This window comes from Parasteatoda tepidariorum, chromosome 7 (genome assembly GCF_043381705.1).
Source record: "Parasteatoda tepidariorum isolate YZ-2023 chromosome 7, CAS_Ptep_4.0, whole genome shotgun sequence".
Classification (NCBI taxonomy): Eukaryota; Metazoa; Arthropoda; class Arachnida; order Araneae; family Theridiidae; genus Parasteatoda; species Parasteatoda tepidariorum.
This window is the reverse complement of record NC_092210.1, coordinates 62,050,824-62,070,620: the sequence shown is the minus strand read 5'-3', so window position 1 is coordinate 62,070,620 and position 19,797 is coordinate 62,050,824. Positions and strand designations below refer to the sequence as shown.

Below are 19,797 nucleotides of genomic sequence, written 5' to 3'. Positions count from 1 at the left end.
TCCCTAACTCTGATTTCTGCACTAATCTTTGATTGGTCTATTTGAACATGGGGTACGCTGAAGGAGGCCAGCGTCCTTAAAAAACTACTTAGCAACGTAACAAACTGGCAGCAAAATTTCCAAAAGAACATTCGAAATTTCACCTCTTTACCTTTTTAAAGAAATTATTTCTGTTATAGAATTAGTGATTGCAACGAACTATAGGGAGCGTTGTTGTATGAGACGAATACCTGCTATTTCTATATGAACAATCATTCAGTTGCTCTGGTGACGTTTTTAATGTAACGTACAGCATTGCAACGTTCCTTCTTTATTGTGGCCTATTTAAATTTAAAAAAGAAAAATGTTTGATATTCTTTCTTATGCAAGCGTAATCAACAAAATGGTGTCTCTTTTTTTAGAGAAGGAACATCCAGAAAACATCAGACAAATATTTGTAAATAAACAGTAGAAAAAAATTAATGTATCTTCTTATTTGATTTACAACCTAATGCCGGCGAAATCGTTTTACTAAATTTAATGATATAACATGAAAGGCCTATTTAAACTTTACATTCCATAGTTTTATGCATTATATTACTTCAAGCATTAAAATATGCAAAGAAAATATATACATAAACCCATAATTTTATATCATTTAACTTTGCAAAAAAGTTTTTTGATCAAGAAATTTTTAATTTCAATAAAAATTATTATTTATAAAGTAAAAAACGCAAAATGAAGAACGCTTAAGTAAAAAGATAAGATTCTAAAAATTCATCAAATTAAAATAAAGAACTTTCATGTTCTTTTTTAATTCTTAATCGGACGTAGAAAACCCTTCCATGGAGAATTATCATCAAATTGGAAAATTAATTATTTACAAGTAAATTTTTTATTATAAAAATCATACACTTACCTACTTTATAAATTCGGAGACTTCCAATATGATATGTTCTTCGTTTGAAAACTTTACTCTCAAATAATATATACATAGATTATTCCTTCATTACTTTAAGATTACATACCACACAATAAAATTTTATAATTGCAAGATATCGATATGAATTTCAATATACAACTTAAAAACAGAATAGCTGAATTCTGGTTGATTTTTTATCCCATGCTTTTCTGAATCATATTACTTATAACATCAGAATATGCAGGAAGTATGCATGTTATACCATTTAATTTTTCAAAAAAAGTATTTTGACAACAATTTTTATCAAAAAATTATAAACTTAAAAACGTAAAATAAAGAATTCTTGGGATAAAACACGATTCTAAAAATTCCTCATAATGAAATAAAAAATCTTTCATATTGTTTCTTTTTTTTATTCTTATAGTTCGTAATGAGACGCAACAAAATCATTCTGTAGCGAACTATCATCAAAATAGAAAAAAAATTACTGACAAGCAAATTTTTTATTATAAAAATCGTAACTCTTACTTGCTTTATAAATCCGGAGAATTCCAAATGAAATATTCTTCGTTTCAAAATTTTATTTTTAAGCAATATATACATAAATTATCCTCTCATTACTTTTAGATAACATACCACCCAACAAAATTTTATAATTGTAACATCTCCATATGAATTCTAATATGTAGCCTCTAATCAGAATAGCTGAATTCTTGTTGAAATTATTCTTTCAAAACTAAAAAATGCTTACAAAGAAAACGATAAAAATTTATTATAATCAGCACAAATAATACAATTTCAAGTAATTCGGATGATTCCTTATTGTTGTTTTTCGAATTACATATAGATACAGAAATATATATTATTCTATAAAGAAGAAGAATATTCTATAACTATTGCAGTTCGGAACGTTCTGAAACCATATTTATTCATTGGAATGAAGTAAGAAAAATTACTTCACTTTAATTTGTAAGAATTGAAGACAAAAAAAAAGTATGTTACCGTTATACACACATCTGTAACAGTATGCGATCCCGAAATCAGAAGTTATCGGTTGCAAGCTTGTTGATAATAAAAATTAAAATTTTTCTTCAAAAGTTTGGCGTGTTCTGCTTCAGAAAGACTTATCAATGTTCTGGGGAGTTTTTTTCAAGTTCTTCTGCCTTTTCCTTGGGGAATTTTTGCTTATTTGCTGCTAAGAAAATGGCATCCAACTCTACCAATGGTTCTGATAGAACTAAATGAAAACTTAATAAATAAAATCCTGAAATAACCTATCCGCTAGATACGTACTCAAGCGTTGCGATTGCGAATTTCTACGATGAATCTCTGTTCTATAATAATTAATTAGGAAGAAATTTAGAAAACTTCGGGAGTATCCCTCCACTTATGTTATGCTTAGGAGGAGATGGAAGAATCGGCTTAATATTCTAGAAAACTTTATAATTGTGATTTGTGTTTTTAAATTTATGCGTAAATTTACCATTCATAATACCAATGATTGCGGAAATTTATAAATACTAACAGGTAATCAACCTAAAACAAATATAAGAAAATATCACAAGGTTTGCCATGTTTAGATCGTTATCCCTTATTAGCTATATTTGTAAAATATCACCGTATGTTATTTTATGTATAGCATCATAGCATGCTTGTGGTGTGTCCCGAATCCATTTGTTGATTGCTTCGCTTACATTTAAATTGAAAGACCGCGTTAAATTGTAAACACTACCAGGGCTTAGACTAATTGGGCCCCGACGCAAAAACTTCTTTGGATGCCCCTCTGCTTCACTAGTTTTCAAAGAAAGTTTGTTTTTTTTCCGAAATCCCGAAAAAAAAACCACCCAAATTATAGCTGTGATAGAATTCGATGAACGGAAACTACTAGTTGATTCATTGCTGTTTTGTGAAAAGCCGGGAGAGCTGTATTAAGATCACCGTACTTTTGAGTGCTGATAGTGAGAGCTGTATTAAGTTCACGATCGTGGTCTCTCCTGTGTTGCCTTTAGCAGTAGGTGAATACGTTGTACGTTGTGCGTGATCGAGACTGAATAGCAACAACGCGAGGAGGGGAATAATGTCGCAGTCACATGTAGCAAGTCAACTGTTCAATGTAAACCATTCATCGAAGTAGGCGTGTTCAAATCTTAGGGGGCGTTTCTATCAAGCTAGGCGTGTTCGTAGCGAAGTGGGAGTTTCTGTCAAGGTAGGCTGTTCACATCACATCCGCAAGTTAATGTCAGTATAGCAGTAATCGACAATGTCTACCTTCATCTATGAAAAGGTATCATCATCTTCTATAGATTTAAGCCCATTTTGCGAAGAATCTAATGTGACTGGAAAAAAATGGATACCATATTTGAAATCAGCTCACCAAACAATATAACAACGGTAATAATATGCAAATAATATTTCAGAGGCCGGGGTAATAATTTGAACGCTTATGATGTAACACTAAAATTAGATTATTTTTTTTAATCCTCTTCCCGATGTATTTATAGTCATCACTCTTTCATGCAAATTAACTAACTCGAAGACGCGAAAATACTTTTATTTTCTAACTAAGTTTCGACGTCGTACTTTCGCTTAACTCACCACCTAAAGATCTGTGGTATTGTTAAAATCAGCGTTTACGTTATGCTTAAATGAAACAAAGCAAAACAAAATTTATGAAACAAACTAATGCATTGAATTTTAAAATCTCTCTTATAATGCGATTTTATTTATGAATTAATTAAAATTACAGGTTAAGGGAAGTTTGATTTATGTTGAATCTTTATATTTTCTTTAACATTCAAATTTTTTTTAAAAAAAAAAAAACTGCTTTCGTTTTAACTTGTGTGAAATAAGTGTAAAAAGTATGAAAATATGTAGAGGAAGAGGGAAAGGAATATGAGAGAAATATTCGTTAACAGCTCGAGCAGGATTTGAACCAAGAACTTTCGTGGTTGTTAAGGGTGGTGGGTGAACACCCTCTTCCATGGTGGGTATGGCTTCCTACTTTGGTCCCAGAGGTCCTTGGTTCGAATCCTGTCGTTATAGTTCATTTTTAAAAAAAAGAAGAAGAAAAAACAATGTTGACATTTTAAAATAGTGTTGAAATAAAATTTTTGTCATAGTAATACCTCAAAATTTAGTTTATTATAATGATGCATGGCAGTGTTTCCCAAAGTGTGGAACGCGCACCCCCAGGGGTACGGGAACAGTTTAGCGGGGGTACGCGGTCTTATGCGAAAATCTAAAGATTTTATTTAAAAACAAAGCTATCCATGAAAATTTACGATTACGTATTTTTCTATTGACTTTTTTTGCAGAGTTAACAGTTAATAATTAGTGGTGTCAACAGCCAGTTGTGATTTTTAACTATTGTGCATTTTTTTTTATCACAGCAAAAGCAATATCATCCTTCTCACTGATGCAAATAAACTTTTTAACAAAACTATGTACCAAGAAAGAAAAATAAACATATTTTTTAAAAAATACATTCATTTTTTTACTAGTGGTACACAGCGTTACGAAAAATTTAAAAATGGTACACAAAAGTCATAAGTTTGGAAAACACTGATGTACGGTTTTAAAAGCAGATTGTAATAATGTTATTATGTAATCATATACAATAATTAATAATACATTTTAAAAATGTATAATATTTATGCACACATTTATGTGAAAAATATTTTATTCGAATTAACAATTTTGAAAAGGGTTCTGAGTTCTTACTTTGAGTTGTCAAAATGATTGTTAAATAATATCCCCCGAAAAGTCGACTTTTAATTTAGTGTAAGAAACAAAAATGTATATGGAATTTAGTGGTATATTTATAATTATTATTTAGAGTACAAAAGTAACTTTAGATAAAAAAAATAATTTATTATTATTATTAATAATAATACCTTCTAGAAATTGTATTTGTAGAAAAACTGATATTCTTATTTTTGAGGATATATAATATTTTAAAAATTATGTTTTAAAAAGAAATAATTATCCCTTATAGTAGAAAAAAAGTTTTCTTCCCGAAACACGCGATATTTAATTTTTTTTATTATTATTCTAGCAGTTATATTATTTATATTTTAACTGCTAAAAAAGAAAAGAAACAAACTACCAAATAAACTATAAAAATACCAAAATATATACCAAATAAATTATAAATAAATTTATTGTTTTAACATTTCACATCTTAAGTTTGTATCTTCAATTTTTCTGAATTTTTATTTTATTTTACTTTTTCAGAACAGCTGATAAATAATTACATATCTTAAAATAAATACAGAAACATTATCTAACTTATCAATGTTTTGAATTTTCTCACCAACAGATGGCTATACTACTTCAAGAGATAAAAGACTTTTTTCTGCGACGCGAAAGATGATTAAATTTTAATTAATTTTTTTTTATGTATAATGCGGTAATTTGAAAGAGTGAGGCACAGAGAAAGCATTTCATTCGACATTTTTAAATAAGAATAGTTAAGTTTTTAAATAGGAATAATAAGGTATGTTTTTGGCATATGAGACAATGATAATCAATACAAAATTATAAAATTACTAGGAGGGTTCGCCCCCTGCTCGTTGGCGCTCGCCAGCCCCTGGAACTGCTTTCGCAGTTCATTTCGGATTGCTTCGCAATCCAATGCTCGCTTTGCTCGCTCATTGGATACGTTCTTAACGTCTAGCCTGTGCATATTTTTTTGAATATTGAAGTTCCGAAAACTTTTCACTGTAGAAAATTCTAAACCTGTACATTTCAATATTAATTTGACATTGCAAACAGTTCACATATTTTGCTTAATCACACTATTCTAAATTTCAGTTGTTGAGAAAAGTAACTGTTGTAAGTTTCGTTTTTAAGTCTTTCTCACCAGAGGGCTAAAGCCATGTGTTGTAAAACGCTATGAAATAATAGTCTGAATAGTAGAGAGAGAGAATTTCTTTAAAAACGCAATTGTTAATTTGGGCATTTGGCGATACAACACTTATATAATTGAAGGATTTGTTACGTCAAGCTCTCAGGTATCTTAATTTTGATCTAGTTGCGCTTCTATGTCATTTTGATTTATGTTGCTAAGTTAACTATCGAAAAATTCCATGGCTGGCAACAGCATTTTTTTTTAAGTTGTTTATTTTTATTTCTTTTAGAATTCATTCGTTCTTTTTTTAGCGAAATGTTTTTTAGCCTAACAGAATTCTTTGCCGACTATTTTTCTCTATAAACGAAGAAAATAAAGTAAATATTTAAGTGTTGTAAAAAGAATCTTATTTAGTTGTACAAAGTACTTCAGCCAAAATTTGGGAGCCACGTAAGAGAATTATGTATATTTGATCAGAAACGCATCATTTAAAGGCAGAATGCTTTGGTGTTTTCAAAACGTAAACAAAACAAACCAAACGAAAAGAAATGCAGCCAAAATTTGGGAGCCACGTAAGAGAATTATATATATTAGATAATGATTAAATCTAGCTATTTAAGATAACAAATGTAAAAGCTAGCCAAATTAATAGTTATATAAAAAGAAGAGAAAAAGATCAGAACTTCTAATGAATTAACAAACATAAAAAAATGTATGAATTATTTATAAACAGAATCTAACATAAATATATCCTTTCCACAATCATGTTACAAATAGTAATTTATTTGAGTAAATTATTTTCAGATAAAAATATTTTTTTTTAAATTTATTAATTTTATTACAAGTTTATAATAATATATTCAAGATATAATTTAATATGTATATTAATCTATGTACAATGCGCAAAATAAAAAACAAAAACAGACCACCCTGAATAACTTTTGATGTAATGATCGGGTTTTCATGTTCTAGGATTCAATCTTAAAGGTTCGAGGGGTGACCTCAAATATGTTAATTAATTAGTATAGAAAATATTTTAAGTCTCTAAATCAGACACAAAAACGTATTTTTTCTGAATGAACATACCTTTTTTCGATGGATTTGAATTTCTGACCCCCGAAATATAGCGGGAAGCCGCAATCTGAAATATATAGAATGGTCAGGAGAGTGGTCCAAAGTACGACTTTAAGTACGAAAACAAAGTACGAAAGTACGTACGGTCCCTTTAACGTTAATTTTTTTTTGTGTATTTTGCTCTATCTCTAGAGCTTTTTAAACGAATTGAAAAACATTTTGCACACAATTATAAAATTCGTTTATCCAAGGAAAATTCCATGCGAGATAAAACTTTAAGTAATATTTCGTATTTTTTATTATTTTATATTAAGCAGTGAGCAGTAAACTATACAATTTTTTTACACCATTTTAAAGAATGTAGTTTTACGGGGCAAAAAACAAAATTTGAATGAAATCGGTCGAATAGATCCTGAAAAATCAAATTTTAAAAATACAGCTTTCTTAAAATTAGATTACTCATAAAATTGAATCCTAGAAGATGAAGATTCAATCACTAGACCAAAAGTTATTCAGGGTGGTAAGTTTTTCTTATTTTGCACATTGTATATAGTATATAGTTATTTATAAAACCTTGATATTGTTATGGTACCATCGAATAAGATTACGAATAATCAATTAAATAAAATAATTGGAAAGGTAAAAAAATATCGACTAACAACATACAACTAATAACAATAAAAAAAATATAAAGTTTTTTTATTTTATTAGATAGACAAAATAAAATATTTCTTGCCCAAAATCGCCAGACAGGACAATGGGTCATCAAATGCCACTGGATGGGAAAAGCGCTTCCGGCGAGGGTAGGTATATTACAAATGTAACTTTTTGGGCGAAGGTCTTCGCATTCAGAATTCTAAACGATAAAATGAGTTTTAAAACTCCAAATTCCTGCAACGTAAATTTACTAGCGCTATTATAGATTTACAGCACCTCTTGTAAAATCCAATGTGGACTTTTTAAGTCTATATACAAATAAGACTAATTTAATAAAATGTAACAAGATATTTGAACGATGTCGTATTTCAAAATTATTCTTTAAAAAAAGAAAAATGCCCATAAAAGAAGTTTGAAAAACAGAATTAAATGCTCGGTCCCTTTTCTTAAATAGTTATGCTCATTTTCTTATACGCGCATTTCGAGCTGCGTCCCTTTTCTAAAACACGCATTTTGAGCTGGGTCCATTTTCGTAACACGAATTCACCCATTCTGGATTCGAGCCAAAGTTGGTGCTTTTAGAAATAAATATATTTCTCGTATGGTGTGAAAGCGCGAGAATTTGGTATAAGCTTATTAAATTTTAAATGTTTGGATTTAATTTATACCCTTTAAATTATATTTGAAAGCTCAATTTGGTGTTACCCTGAAGTAAAGAGTTCTTTAGCACAATTTTTTTAGGGTTCTTCAACATCATATTTATAGAGATATTACACCACAGTTTTAATGGTGTACCGTAACACCCATTTTTTAATTTTGACTTTGAACAGGGCTGAAAAAACGACTTTAAATCTTATATTTAAATCTTTGTATCCTTTTCTTTAAATCTTTGTATCCTTTTCTTTAAATCTTTGTATCCTTTTCTTTAAATCTTTGTATGCTTTTAAATCTTTTGTGCCTTTGTACATGGCTTCGTTGAATTTCACCTAGAAGGCTGTTATGTTTTTTAATTCATTTAAATCATTTTTAAAATGAAAAAGAAATTATTATTCGAGAACTTTAAAATTTTGTTCACTTTTCCTCACGTATAACTCGATTTTTGAAAAAGTTATATTAATTGATTTATTTACATTATCTCTGTATATTCTCTTTTGTTTAATAATTCAAAAGGTTATTATCAAAATACAGTTAACGTTGGGTATTATATTGTTAACTTATATAACTCTCGAATTTTTTATTTCGAAATATCAATTTGTAGGTGCACTAAAAAACGCAGACGATAAATGGCGGGTCGGTCTGATAACAATCTCAAATGATATCATTGATTTAAATATTCAATAAAGCAATTAATTGAAACTACAAAATAATATCTTGAATTTCTTTTTATGCATATACTTAAAAATTTTACTCATGATTTATTTTCCACCTATGACCCATTAGAGGGGACATTGAAGTACAGAGAGTCAAAAAGTGTCTTTTTCGAAACTACGTATTTTAAATCAACCGTTATAACTCTTACAAATTTTTATCGCATTTGAAGTCCACATTTGAAATTACATTCGTCACAGAAGAACGTAAGATTTTTGTTTTCTTTTATTGAAAAAAAAATTTTTTTTTTTGATTGACTGGGAAGAATGTTTTATGTGTAAGAAATTGAATTTCATTTTTTATTGTGTAGCTGTTCACATGCACAATGTGTGCTAATATACCCTAATATATAATGGTTAGTATTAGTATATACTACTGGTATATATTAGAATATACTAATACCAGTTTTGTTTTTCATTTATTCATTCATACTTATAAATAGGATGTGCTACTTACTGGTTGAGCTGTAGAAAATGCAAGAAAGAGGGGGAACGGAAAATCCAAATAACTTTTGATCTAACGATTGCACTTACACACTACAACATACAATATTAATGGTTGTCCATCAATATTCTAATTAATATGATCAAATGATGTTTTAAAATTTAAAATAAGACAAAAAAAACGCATTTACTCTGACTTAAAATATAGAAGAAAGAGGGGTAAGACCGGGTTAGCTAAGATTCAAAGGCATGTTGGAGATAAGCTCTTCGACCCAGAAACGACTCAGATTTAATTCATGTATTCAGTGTTTGGTTACGTAGAATATACCATTCTTAAAAGCCATAGATGATTTTATTTTTATAAATGATTTTTTTTTGTATCTGGAAAAAGTCAAATCACTTTATTTTACCCAATTAGTGGGGTAGGACCGGGTACATATGTGAATTCCATGGGATATTTAGAAACTGTAGAATTTCACTGAAAATATAGCAGGAATTTATATAGCAATTTTTTAAAACATTATGCTCGAAATTCACATATAAAATAGTTATCTTTTTCCACTTCACTGTATCTTTCGTGAGCCCAGCAAAAACAATTCCCTCATTTGATCCATCATTCCTTTTTTTTTAGTAGGAAAATTTATTTAATGTAAACAATAATTTATTTAATGTAAAAAATGATAAAAACCGGAAAATAAAAGATATAGTCTTCTCATCAGCTCACACGATTATGTCCGCAAAAACAAGTGCTTTCTAATATTGTATCAATATAACCAAAACAAAATCTATCAATACAATACTGTGAGGAGCACTCAAAAAAATTTACAAAAAATAAAATAGAACATATTAAGCAAAAATATCACGTAAAAACAGAAAATAAAATAAAATGTAAAGAAAAAAAAACAGAATAAAACATAAAACGAAATCTATACGGCGAGTAGCAAATTCAAATGAACTTACATGAGCGGGAAATTTTTCAAGACTGATTTAAAATACATTTTCAAACAAGATAGCCCGATTACAAAATATGAAAACAGAAACGCAAATTGAAGTAAAAGCGTAAATAGAGGGGTTTTAATCATTTACAAAAAAATATACTAAAGATTAGGACTTTTTTAATTATTCCAACAAAAGGTTGAAAGAGACCTTTAATTCTTAACTGAATAGATGAGAATGAGAAATCCTAATAGAATAGATGACAAAAAAGGATTCCTAATAGAAAAGATACGAAAGAGGAATAGTGGTTATATGACAAGGAGGAATCTTAATAAACAGATGAGAAAAAGGAATCTTAATAGAACAAAAGAGAATGGGAAATCCTAATAGAATAGATGACGAAAAAGGATTCCTAATAGAAAAGATATGAAAGAGGAATCCTAGTGGTTATATGACAAATAGGATCTTAATAAACAGATGAGAAAAAGGAATCTTAATAGAACAAAAGAGAATGGAAAATCCTAATAGAATAGATGACGAAAAAGGATTCCTAATAGAAAAGATATGAAAGAGGAATCCTAGCAGTTATATGACAAAGAGGAATCTTAATAAACAGAGGAGAAAAAGGAATCTTAATAGAACAAAAGAGAATGGGAAATCCTAATAGAATAGATGACAAAAAAGGTTTCCCAATAGATAAGATATGAAAGAGGAATCCTAGTGGTTATATGATAAAGAGGAATCTTAATAAACAGATGAGAAAAAGGAATCTTAATAGAACAAGAGAGAATGGGAAATTCTTATAAATAGATGAATGAGAACGAGGAACAGATGAGATGAAAGAATCGTATTATGAAAGAGGAATTCTAATGGAGTATATAAGAAAGAGGAATCTTAATACAGAAAAAGGAACCCTCATAAAATAGTTTCTGTGTCTTAAAATGGTACAACAATTGTTGATGTTTAAAACAGAAAAATCTAATAAATTTTGGACAAAAAACGTTTGTGACTTTTAAATTAAAAAGATCTTCACGCAATAGCTTCTTCAGTTTTATTAAACATTTGGCAGCATGTATATCACTAAAGAAGTTCCCATTGCATTTAAAAAAAAATTTATTGCATTTATATTTCGTAGGATATATTTTAGCAGTAATAAAAACACCAACCACAAATAAAAAGCTATAAATATAATATTTTTTCACGGCATAAAATATTAACGATAAAAATCATCCGAAAGGTAACATAAAAGTTTTTAAGTTATACCTTGGCATAAATATAGTAACGTAGCTCAGTTAAATTTGTTTTAAGGGGGAGATGAATATAATGGGCTTATTTGTTCTTGAATTCAAAAGATTTTACGCTTTGAAAGAGAAGAGAGAAAAAGTCATTGTTTCAATTATAGAGTCAACTATTTAAATGACATAAGATAATAAAGTATACTGGGTCCATTTTTTTTCTTCTTCTGCTAAACTAAATCTACAATTGTTTCGCCACAAAACATAACAATTATTCATGAACTGATTAAGCACGGCATATTGATCACTTTGCGATTAGAAGATCACTGATAACTAGGTTGCTAACGGTTAAAGGCAAAAGCCTCTAAATTTTAACTGAAAATTGTAACCTTTTAGGTATTAGGGTCAGGCCACTGAAAAAAAAGATCTGGTCAATTATTTATGGTTGAGTTCTGTTCCATTGTATTGAAACGTGCCAGGATAGAATAATTGATACAAAAGCCATTGTCTGGTACATACGTTTAAAAAAGAACCGTTAGCTTCGTCCACATGCTGAAAACCTGTCAATTATTGGATTATGCTTTTTTGGTCATTATCGTTTGGGGGAAGCTGATTGGAGAAAAGACTTGTTATATTCTCATATTGCAGGTGAACTTTTCTTTTGTGATAGAACTGTTTCAACTATCTTCTCTCCAATGAGTATGCATGTTCATTAAATGAAGCAGGTGTTATTTAAAAATGGCGACTACGCAAATGTGATTCTTTCAAAGATAATAATATTCTTTTTATATACGCTTTTTTACTTTTTGTATTAGTATTTTCTTATAAATTATCTTCCATTCTATAGTTTTGAATCTAGATTAATTCATATATCTTTGCAGTATTGTTCAAATCTGAAATATCTACTCGTACTTGCGTTCCTTTAATAAGTTAGGCCATTCTGGGATTTGGAAAAAAAAAGCTTTATTTTTTTCTTTCTTTCTGTTCTTTTCTTTATAATTTTTGCTCTACAATTTTCTACTTGTGTTCTCAAAATTTTAAAAGCGTTTTTCAGAATAACTTTGGTCAGTCCATCGAAACTCTTAATTCCAACAAATCTTCATCGATTTTCTTTAAATTTTTATAACTCTTCCTTTAAAATTACATTTTCTAAAGAATTACGTGGAACTATCTCACTTTACTGTACTATTTTTGCTTTTTTTAGCAAATAATTGTATGTAATTTTTTGGAAATGGGATTTTTTTTAGTTTTTTTTTACAAAAAAGAAAAAAATCAGTGTCTTTCTTGAAAAAACTGAAATTAAATTAATCTACTTACTTCTATAGCATTTGCTTACATAATCAAAAAGATTTTGTTTTTTACTTGGATTTAAAAATTGCAGATAGTACTATTACGAACGTACGCGCTGCAAAAAAACGGCTTCATCAAGAAAAGCTATTATGTTTTGCAGCATGTTGAAAAACAAATTTTTAGAGCTCAGTAGCTGTATAACCGGGAACCGGATGAAATTTTTTTTCCCAAAAATATGCTTTGTTTCTACCATTAAAGTTGCTTAATTCCATATCGACTAAAAAACATTTACATGCTATATGCCAAATTCCTAAAAATATATATCAAACGTATTTGCCCAGCTTCCTTCCTGACTTTTAAATTTCAAAAAAAGTATTGTTTTCTTTCTTTTTCCTTTTTTTTCGAAATTTCAACATGGACTTAGAGATATTTAATGTCACAGTTGGAATGACATATGGACAACAATTCTTCGCAAATATCCTCCCCCGATTTGCACCAGGGACCGATCAAGACAAATTCAGGCCCAAGGCCCTCCAAATTTTCTGGGTCTTTTACAAAATATTTTGAAATTAAATTACTGAAGAGTAGTCCTAATAATGAAAAAGAATCTGTTGAACTACATGATTCAAGAGAAACATTCTAAGAAATTTTGAAAGCAGACAATTGAAGATTATTTTTCTAAGATTAAAAGTTTTCAAAGTTTTCGTATCTATAAATTAAAGCAAAATATAAAACAACAAAACAATATAATGTCAAAATAAAAATAGAACAATTGAAATCAATTGAAATCAGTGAAACAATTGAAATCAGTGATTTTTACTAAAAGTCACTGATTAGCTGAATTATTTTTTATTGTAAGCTGGAACTATTTTTTTACTTAGTACTTAAATCAACACATAGCTAGCCCACCTTTCATCAAACTTTTTACTAATTTCTGAGGCCCCTCAGAAATTGTGGGCCCTAGGCCCTTGCCTATTGGACCTAGGCTATAATCAGGCCCTGCACACAAATTTATTTTAGGTAAAATTTTTAACCACAGTTTCGTGTTTTTGTACCTAGATTTCAGTTATGAACCGCCTTATCTTCTCTCTCCTTAGAGAATATGTATTATGTAGTACATGGGTGTGCTAATCACGCTAGCCGAGAAGAATAAAAAGTTGTAGTTGACGTAGCTTAATCTAATATATATAATTCTCTTACGTGGCTCCCAAATTTTGGCTGTATTTCTATTCCGCCGGTGGCAACGTTTTCTTTGTTTTGCTTACGTTACTACTTCTCTTACACGGCGAATAGACCAATGATTGCCGCTAAAAATGTCACATGCCAAATCTTGCTGAGGTGGCTCAACACATAGCGCTCTTAAAAACGGAAACTGAAATAACCAGAGAGCATCAGCTGCGGCAATCTCATACTATTAAGCTAGGCAGAAGTGAGTACTCTTTGTCGATAGATCTCTATTTTAGTATTTTGTTGAAAGCGCTTTTTTTCACCAATTTATATATTACGAATTTATTTGACGGTTTTTGATTTATATCACGAATTATACTATAGCACATTTCTAATAGGATTAACGAATTACATGTCATTTATTTGAATTCAAATTTATTTTAATGACTTAGTATTTACTAAAAAGATTTAATTTTTGTTAAAAAAAAGTTTTTGTATGGATTTGAATGATTGTTTTGAATTCTTAGAATTTTGTGCATTTGCAATGTACCTAAGTTAGTAGNGCCAACTTTAACGGAAAACGAACTTGGATATAATATATCGTCTGCTTTTGCAAAGGTAAATTTCTTTTGTTACATTTTTGGGGGAAAATGTTCTTATGAAAAATGAATAATGCTATTTTTTGAAAGAAAAAAAAATTATTAAACGAATTTTGTTTCGAAATTTCAAGTTTTTCTTTAAAAAGAGAAAATAAAGAAGTTTTGAATTTTCGAACTTATTAATTACAATGCAGTTATTGAGCTGTATACTAATCTTTTAAAAATGCATAAAATCTGATAGTTGCTAAAAGAATTTGTTAGATTACCGGAATTATATTTGTACTAAAATATAGAAAAAAAGTAGTTTGAATTTTCTTCATTCATATTCAAAAATTTATCAAAATTGATTTATGTAAGTTAAAGAATTTTCATTGATGAATAACTGTTTCTGTAGTGTAAATACCAATCACCAGTTTCTTTAAAAAATATGAAATTAAGATTATTAAAATCAAACTTAACATCTCCCTAACCTCATCCGCCCACAATCCTCTGGAGATTGATTTCGGTCACGTGAAGAAAATTTTCCTGAAGACAAGGACGGAAAATTTCTATATAACTATCTGACTATCTCTGATCTACTATATAACTATTTTCATAATTACATTATGAAGTTACATAATTATTTTTTCGTTAAATATAAATATGTTTTTTCCCCTAAGAATTAAATTGTCCATAACCATTTATGGTTACGTTTTCTACGACAAAAAATTTCACACACAATTTTAAGTTTTACCCAATATCTAAATATTTATTTCATTATATTTTGCAAAGCGTTAAATTTTTTATTGAACAATTACATTTCTAAATAAAGAAAAGTAAACCCACGAAAAAATACAACCGTGGTATTCTTCAAATTATTTTAGTTTCCATTCTCTTATTTCAATTAAGTCTTAAGTCTTGTTTAAATATGAAAAAAAAATCTGCTGCATTTATATTTTATGATAGAAATACGATTGGAGAACTCTAAATTTAACACTAAAGTTAAACTTTTAAGTTAAATTTTGAACTTAAAATTTAAGCTTTATAGTCCATCTTTCTATCAAATACCCCAAAAATGACAACCGATTTTATTTTTTTTTCAAAAATAGAAAAAAATTAAAATCTGTGGGTTTGGTGTGTTCTGTTTAGGAAGCGTGAGATTTATTCTCGCCAAACTTCAAAATTACCTACAAAAATCGTCAACAAATGGCACAGTTGAGTTAAAAAAGTTTTAAAAAATGTTTTTCGTTGATTGTTAAACCATTCCAACTGAAATATTTACACAGACAACAGATAATTTTGGCCTTAGTTTGCCCCACGTAGTTGTTGTGAATAGTAATATTTTCTTTTCCTTTTTCGAAAACATAGTTTTATAGTTTTTATTAACAGTGATATCTGTTGATGGTATTTGTAACTAATATAGAAATTCATTGAAAAGAAAGATTTCTTCAGCAAAGAACACAGCAAATTGTACGATTCTATCTCCTTCCATTTTTCTTTTGTTTATTTTTCAAACCATTGGTTATTTTTGATACACCAGGTTCGAGTAAAAAGGCTGTCTAGTGAAATTAGCTTATTTTAATTTAAAAGATACATTTATGTGGTGCTTTTATGGTGCGAAAAAGGATACAATTCTAATTAAACAGTTCTGAAAATGCAAAATTTTCTAAATTTCCTTTTGAATATTATTATTTTTGAATTGAGTATACGATATTAACGCACTTCGTGAATATATTGATGATTCGAATATCTTCCGGCAACTTTTTGTTAACACGAAATTTGAGAATTTGAACATATTGCTGATAGATATGAGGAATGTATTTTCTCATAATTTTAACAGTAGCACATATCAGCAATAAAATTCACTGACATAAAAAAACATAGTTAAATTTCACATCATTATCTAAATACCATTCTAACTTTCGTAACTAAATTTGTGTCCTGAACTTATTCTGATAAAATAGGCACAATTTATAAACTAATGTTATATGGTTATAATCAATTGTTTATAACTATTTATAAATTTTTGGGTTTTGGTTGGGAATTTATTTTTCAAAAAGTTAACAATATTATTTATTAAAATAGAAACATTAACTTGTTTTTAAAAACATAGCTTTTTTTCATTGACATTTCTGAAGTAAAAATAGTTGAGAAACTATGCGCAACTATAAAAATGCAAATGATAGCGCATTCCATTCAAACAAGGCATTTCTTCTGATTATGTGCTGTTTTAAAAGTTTAAAATTTAAACCCACCAAAAAAAACTTATTTTTTACAATTCTCATATTTTTTAAAAAAAAATCAGGTGGGGTAAAAGAATAAATTTTTATTCTTATGAGTTGTGCGCTTTTACAGTTTTTTTTTTCTTCTCACTTTCAATCTTAAATCTTTGTGTTTGAAAATACGATGTTTCTTTTTGGGGGAGAAAAATAATTTTGTAACATTTATTTAATAGTTGGGACAAATTTGAACTATAATTTTTAAGTATTTCAATATTTAATAACAGTAAGACGCAGTCACTCTTACTGATTAAAGTTTCATTTTTGGCATTCCCATTATTAATTTGAAATTTTTTTTCCATGGCTTAATTACTTGTTATTGCTTAGATTTTTCGTAATTTTTTGAATGACTACTAAAATGTTTTCAAAATACCAATTATCGAGTTTTTAAAGCGGGTGAATAAAGGTAATACACGAAGCAATGCGGATTTACTTCGTGGAAATGGCAACAAAAATTCAAAATATCTTAGTTTCTTTCAATTTAAAAGCCTATCTAAGAAGAGGAAGAAAAAAACTATAGCTTAGCTTCATTTTTCACGCTAACATAACTGAACTAAAATGTCTTCTGGAAAAGTAAAGAAAATAAACCTTGAAATGGAGTGTCATATAACTAAAGAATTTTTTTATGTTCTTGAAAATCAAAAAAAATAATAACTTCCGTGGAGAGTTTAAAAGAAAAAGAAAAAAGAAAGAGAGAAAAAAAAATTCAAATTACTCGTCTTTCTTGTGTGCCGCGATGGTCGGAGTTTCACCTGAAGAGTCAAGTTCACATACAACATTTCGTTTCAGTGTATCTCTGGCAACGTCCAAGTGAGCAACTTTCAACCGCTCTTGCTTTCTTTTTTCTTCCATCCGCCAACTTTAACGGAAAACGAACTTGGATATAATATATCGTCTGCTTTTGCAAAGGTAAATTTCTTTTGTTACATTTTTGGGGGAAAATGTTCTTATGAAAAATGAATAATGCTATTTTTTGAAAGAAAAAAAAATTATTAAACGAATTTTGTTTCGAAATTTCAAGTTTTTCTTTAAAAAGAGAAAATAAAGAAGTTTTGAATTTTCGAACTTATTAATTACAATGCAGTTATTGAGCTGTATACTAATCTTTTAAAAATGCATAAAATCTGATAGTTGCTAAAAGAATTTGTAAGATTACCGGAATTATATTTGTACTAAAATATAGAAAAAAAGTAGTTTGAATTTTCTTCATTCATATTCAAAAATTTATCAAAATTGATTTATGTAAGTTAAAGAATTTTCATTGATGAATAACTGTTTCTCTTAGATATAAATAACTGTAAACAAGTGCAAATGGGAAAAATTATTGTTTGAAAAATTTTATCTTTTACGTAATAAAAGACACCGGCCATTCATGCTGTATTCTATAACCATAAATTGTTAAAATGTTAAATATAGTTTTTTTCACCTATTTTGATCTAAATTAATGCAAAATAATAAAAAAAATTATGAAAACTATGTGTAGTAAAAATTCTACTTCAAGATATTTTTTACACTTTATAACATTAAAAAGAAAAAATATAATTCTACTTTAAATTTTTTATGTAAAATTTAACTTCAGTACTACGGATATTTTTTTACTTAATTTTTTTAAAGTGTTTTTTAAAAGTGATATTAATTAATTTATTTACTTTTACTTCAGGGCACATACTACATAAATGGCTAAAATGCTTGAGTGTAATTTACTTTATTTAGTTTAAAACCAACCCAAAATCACTTTAAACATATTGATTTAAATTGCATTTAACAATCTAAAGAATAAACATTCTTCAAAAATTGTGCCAAATCTTTTTATGAGGAATTTTATTTAAAACTGAAAGATTGATTCAAAATAATAAAAAAATATATTTAATTATGAAATTTTAGGAAATTGATTATTATAATTCGAAATAGTTTAAAATTATTGTTCTTAATACTTCTAAAGTTTAAAGTTCTTACAAGTTTTGAAAGTACAATAGTGCGATTCTTTATTATTCCCTAACATACAATCACACCACTGTAATTAATTTACAATATTCTATTACTTCTTTCCTATCATCTCAGTTTTTAAAAAATATTTTGTTTTAATGTAAAAGGCAGCTTTATTCATTTTATCCGTTCTTTTTTAAGTGGTTTAAGCTTTAAAAAAAATACCATCGGCTTCTTTTTTGTTATTGTTTCGGTTTATAATTTCCTTACATTTATTGCTGATAAAAGTCTACGATTTTAAAGAGACTTTATGAATACCTTTCACCAGGGGGTAATTTTAATCAAATAAAATTTCCAATGTAAAAATTGTCAATCAAAATAATAATTTAAACACCTAATTTCTTAAAAGAGTAATTTATTTACATCTAACTAAAAAGAAAAGAGTAATTAATGTAATTTGCATTTTTTTAAAAAAGTTTGAGTAATAGGTACAAAAATTGTAATCTCTGTAAAGTAAAAAGTAAAATTAAATCTTATTAAGTAAACATATTGTTCAAAACACATTGTTCTTATTGCTGCATAAAAGTCATCTAATTATTAACGCCGTTTGTAATTTTATGCTCAATTATGCATACTTTAAACTCCAAAAAGTTATCAAATTAAAACTTTAGTACTTTTTAAGACATGCAAAGTTTGACATTCTTTCAATAATTCTACGCGAATAGAGATTAACAAAAAATTCTAATTTAATAAGAAAAAATAATAAACTAAGTTTGAGTTCAATGTTAAAAAGAATCTTGACTGCCAGTATAAAAAAAGGCCAATATTATTATAAATTTTTTTATTTTTCCTCTTTTGTTTTAATGTCGATTTAATTTTTTTTATTTTTTCATTCTTGGATGTTTTATAAAAAATTATTTCGAAAAAATAATAACAATTTGAAACTTTTTTTTAAAAAAATGTTTTGATGATGAGAGACTATTTATTGTAGTTTCACCTACGCACTGTGGGCCAGAACACCATGATCTTTGGTCAAAAGTCAAAATTAAATTTTCAACTAAAATATGTGTAGGCAGTTTTAATATCGCCCAAAT

General features: G+C 28.0%; 1 long non-coding RNA gene across 1 annotated transcript in view; it reads left to right on the top strand.

Annotated features, from left to right (window-relative positions):
- The first annotated feature begins 17,519 nt into the window (after positions 1 to 17,519).
- The window catches only part of LOC139426045 (uncharacterized), a 36,358-nt gene continuing 34,080 nt past the window's right edge, over positions 17,520 to 19,797 (top strand). Inside the window, exon 1 of the long non-coding RNA XR_011637302.1 lies at positions 17,520 to 17,686. This is a non-coding gene — a long non-coding RNA (uncharacterized lncRNA). The remainder of the gene's footprint in view (positions 17,687 to 19,797) is intronic.